Raw genomic sequence first — 5,359 nt, 5'->3', positions numbered from 1 at the left:
TCCTGGCACTCAGTAAGGGGTAGCCCCCTCTCTCTCCATGGGCCCCGCTTACCCCGGCTGTGCTGGGGGTCAGCGGGGGGCTCCACGGCTGCTGGAGGGTTTCAGGGGAGCGGGGGCGCAGCGAGCTTTCACCCGCGCATCTCTTGCCGCTTCCGAGCCTAACTGACACTGAACATAGACTCTCTGATTTAAAGAGTACCCTAGAGGAAAATGCTACTGGTCTCCAGCTATCCCCATGTTTTTGAAGCAAAGCTGCTCCAGTGCCTTCTTTAGAAGCATCTGTTGACAACTGAACAGGTCTTTTAGCATCATAGTATTTTAATACCAGAGATTGTGTTATTTTTTCCTACAAGTTTTAAAATTCAGTTTTATGTTTGTTCCCATATCCACTGAGCATTGTTTTGTAGGAGGGACCTAAGTTGTTTGGTCTGCTCTGCTAAGTTAGGTAGATATTTTCCTACAAAATTGACCATTTCCAATAATCTCTGCTCCCTTTCCTTATCTGTTGGGGGTATCATGTTTATATGGCTTTAACCCTTGCAGGATTGATTTGCACCCCTTTCTTAGAGAACTTTCCTCCCACATGTGTTATTTCTTTGACCCTGAATTTGTATTTTTGTTCAGTTTCAAATCTGTTCTGCAAGCTCTTTCTAGTGCCTTTCTTAGCCTCAAGTCATGTTCTTCCATAGTATTTCCCAAATGAATACATCATCAATATAAACCATAGTTCCATCCAGACCTTCAAAAATGTGTTGCAACTTTCTGTGAAATACTTAAGATGTAGAACACAAAAGGATGCCTACAAAAACAATACCTTCTGAAGGGTGTATTGAAAATACATAATCTAATGCTATTCTTTTCTAGGGGAACTTGTCAAAACTCAAGAAGAGGAATCCAAAGTGGAGAAATATTTAGCGTCTGCCACATTGCAAAAATCTCTTCCTTGATGGGAATAGGAAAATGTTCCCTTTTGATGTACCTGTTCATTTGATTAGGATCCACTCACAATCTCAAGAATCCATCTTTATTTTCTATTATGAACACTGAATGAACCCAAAGCAGTTAGTTGCTCTAATTTTTTCTATTATGTCCATGTTAACTAATCTAATTCCTCTTCAAGTTTCTCCCTAAATGCAAGGGGAATATTTATTAAAACATATATGGTGGGAGTATTTGATTCTCTCAGTTCTATCTTGTACTCAGTTGGCAAGTTCCCTATGCCTTGAAACACATTATAAAACTCTTCTTCTATGTTCCTGATCTCTTGTCCCTCAGTGGCATCCATTCTCTTAATCAAACCTAGAGTTTTACATGTGTGCAACCCAAAACTTGGCATTAACTTTCCTGGGACTGTTACAAACAGAACTTTTACTATATTACCCTTGTCTCTAACATGCAGTACACAAACATCCTTAGTTGCAATCATGTTCCCATTATATGTTCTAAGTTTCACTTTCTTATTCTCATTGTAGCAGGGCACTAATATGTACCTGTTTCTATAAGGGCAGAAGCAGTCTAGCCAAAAAGCCCTGCAGGCTAGGCAGCTTTCACAGCTGCAGGTTGCCTGACCAACAGCCTAATGGGGTAAATGGCCAGCACCTGCAGGTAGTCAGATGACCAGAAGGAGGCAAGGCCCTGGGAACATATACGCTCAGGGCTAGAGCTAGCAAGTTTATCCTTTCTGGAGATTGCTAAGGGAAGGAGCCCAGGTTTAGAGACCTGGCCAGAGACATTTGGTAATCTGCTTTGCTGCTTATAAGGACTGCAGCTTCAGGAGCCTACAAGGTACCCAAGCTTAGGAGGCATGCTGTTCTAGGTTGGAGGCTTTGCCTTCTTAAAGGGACAGAACACGGTTGCCATTGTTATTGTTGTGTTGTAGCCCAGGAGCTTATGTTTGTATTATTATTTAACTTGTGGTTTTGGGATAAGTCTATAATGGGAGAAGGAGGTGGCCTCACTAGTTTCCAGTGGGTGGGGCACCCTACTGTGGAGGCCCTGGTGTCGGAGCGGCATGGAGACTCAGGACCAGAGGGTCTGGTACCATAAAGATATCACAGACAGGGATGTGAAAGAGGCCCAGAATAGGGGCAGAATTCAGTCCCTGGAAAGAAGTTGAGTCAACTGTTTGTATCACATCTTCGAGGCATAGGACATGGTAAAGGGGAGGATGTGGAGCCACACAACTAGCCCATAAGGCTTGAGATGTCATGTAAGGGACCGTCTGAGGGGACCCAGTAAGGGGTCTGAAGGCCAGCATGTTCTAGTAGGGTTTACTGTGACTGGGAGATGTGCAAAAGCTTGGGGTCAGCCTCCCTATTTTTACCAGCAAGGCATGGTGGGTGAAATAAGAAGGCACCCTCAGGGCAGAGCTGGCCTGGTTATGGGGCACCAGGGAATGTCACAGCCACCCCTAGAACCCCCGCCTGCCACACTCATAGTATACGGGTTTAGTTTTCACTTTTTTGAATAATATATTTTGGTATTACATTGACTTGTGCCTCTGTATCTAATTTAAAAGTTACCATTAGCCCATTGGTGTCCTGGATGATTGCCCAATCCTTAGAAGAATGAATTATTTCTTGCCTTGTGCCAATAAAGAATTCTTCCTCTTCCTCACTGCATAATGCATGCACCTGCTGGTTTTGGGTGGTGTATCCTGCTTCTTTCTGTGAACTCTTGTAGAATGACTGAATATTGTGCATTTGTTGCAGTTATTACAAAATGCAGGGCATTTCATGGGTTTGTGGTAACTCCCACAGCATCTGAAGCTGACTTTTATTAATTTTTTTTCTTCAAGCAGTTCTCTTTGGCCTCCACTTGCCTGCTTCATAGTGAGGTCCTCCTTTCTGTATTATTTGTGTATTGCCTTATGTTTTCACAGTCTTGTAATCTTGTCTAGTTCAACTTGTTCTCTTCCTGCCCCCCCCAGCTTCTGCAGCCTGGCATTTGTTGTCTCAGCCCCTTGGTACATTATAACTGCGTCTTCCAAATTAAGCTCAGGATCCTCTAACAGTATTTTCCTGAGGCTTGTATCTCTTGTATCTAATACTACTTGGTCTCCTATCATGGACTCTTTTAGGTCTCCACATTTGAATGTCGGGCTGAGCAGTCTGAGGTCTTTGACAAACCTCTTGTTGTCTCATTCTTTCTGAAGTCTCATCTGAATTAGATCATTCAAAGGTTTGTTTTTGTTTGGGTATACAGTATTTCTCAAACTTATTGTTATTGTTCTTCCATAGCATTTCTCTTCTGCTTCCAAGAGTTGTAGGTTGTTAGAAAGAGACTGAGCTTCTGGGACAGCTTTATTTTAAAAAATTAAAAATCTACCTTGAGTGGATCTTCTTTCTCTAGTTCCACTGGACATCATGTAGACAGTGAATTGCTGCTTAAATTTCTTCCAGTTTTCTGCTTTATTACTAGAAAGCTTTAACTCCTCTTGAATTCTGAGATGCTCCATTTATTTCTGTCTTTGTTCATATCCCACTTCTGGTGCCATATGTTTGTTTTGTTTCTTTTTTTTTTTTTTCCCCAAAAGACCAAGGAGTTGAACTTATAGAATGATAACATTTGTTTATTCAGAGAGCCTTCTTAACCTACTGATATGCTGTTTCCTCTGGTTAACTCCTGCAATTCTTAGGCCAATGTACCAATTTATACATAACATTTTTAAAGGTATCCACACAGTAAACTAGTGCTTTACCTCCAATGTGTAATTTAAAAAAAAAAGAGAGAGAGAGAGAAAAAATATTGGATATGGAGCCACTGCTTTCTTCCTACCTCTTTCCATCTTGAAGAGTCTGTTTTGGTGCCAGGTGGATATCTTGCTCTCTGTTGGGCCACAGACACCAAGCTATACCCTGGGTTAGTAACTTGGCATTAGTTACATATTCCGGTGTTGTGCAGAGCCAACTAACATGACCATCTTTGTTTTGGGTTAATACATTTTTAGAATCTTTTTAAATTGCATTGATTTCTACACTGTTTACCCTGTTCTCTTTAGAACAATTATGTATCATTTGCTCTGCGTTGTCATCTTTTTCTACAAATTAACATTCGTATCACTACCTTTTATCCATTTTAAGGAGATCAGGGACCCATGTTGATAACCTTGTAATTCCTATTGGTGTGCTTTGAGTAGGATTCTTTGTAGACCAAATCCGACATACCTTACCTACCTCACTGAAATCAACAAATTAGGACTGATACAGGGTGGCATAATTTTCTTGGTTTCAAGAATGAAACAAAATAGTCACTACTATCTTTCTTTCTTTTTTTTTCTAAATTAAAAAAAAAAAAAGTAAGGAGCCAGTCCTTGGAGTTCTTCGAGCAAGTAAACATGGGATAACAATTAATTACATATTCTTTCAACATCTTGACATTATATAAGCATAGCAAAATTGAAATAATTCAGGGAAAGTTCTTTTATATTTGTTGCTCTTATTCAAAAATGAAACTAAATTAACATCATTAAAAATGTCAATGAAAGACAAATAACAACAATAACTTCTTGACTTCTTCTTTCAGAATGACTGTAGGTATGATTTTTTTTTTCAATTGCCATGAATATGGTGTACTCATTTAGCCAATTTCAAATGCTGCTCCTAGTCTAGCAATCTACTTAAAGCACATGTTGTGCAAAAAAGTGAATAGTTCTGCTGTCTTCAAAGGAAGTACAAACAGATGTATATATACTTGAGTGGTTCTGTGAAGCAAGGCTCATGTACAAAGTGGGTGTTTAAAAATAAATAAATAAAAAAATCACAAATCGGTATTAGGCCCTTCCTTTGCAGAGGCGTAAATGATGATGCATGAAGCATTAGATGCTCTGGACATTTATATGCATATCTTTTCATCCTGCAATATGCTAGAGATCTGCTGCTTTGACCACACCATGCTGTGCCACATGCAATTTTATAAGCAGTGAAATGCATGCTGGTATGCAGCAAATGGTGGTGGTGTGCTTTTGAACTAAAGCACCTTCTGTGTGTGTCACTTCAAAAGCCCACCACTGCCATTTTCTCAGCACTGACGTGCATTTTGCTGGTTATAAAACTGCAAGCAACACAGTGCTGGGTGCTTTCATGTGTAAAAATGCTCTCTGATGTTAGGTGTGTGTACATATGTCTGAATAGAATTAAAGTGCTAAATGACTCCAGTGGACTCCCATTCTGTCTACTTACAGCAGGGGCAAGCTATTATTTCAGGTGGAGGGCTGCTTACTGAGTTCTGCAGAGCCATCAAAGGCTGCATGGATAGCCGTGCCCCTTTGACAGGTGTCCTGCCCCCTGGTCACAATCTTGGGGTCAGAAGTCCTGCCCCTCTAACCCCTGACCTTTTGCCACCAGAAGTACCTCTCTTT

Source organism: Alligator sinensis, unplaced genomic scaffold, assembly GCF_000455745.1.
Source record: "Alligator sinensis unplaced genomic scaffold, ASM45574v1 scaffold124_1, whole genome shotgun sequence".
NCBI classification, from domain to species: domain Eukaryota; kingdom Metazoa; phylum Chordata; order Crocodylia; family Alligatoridae; genus Alligator; species Alligator sinensis.
This window is presented reverse-complemented; position numbering follows the sequence as displayed.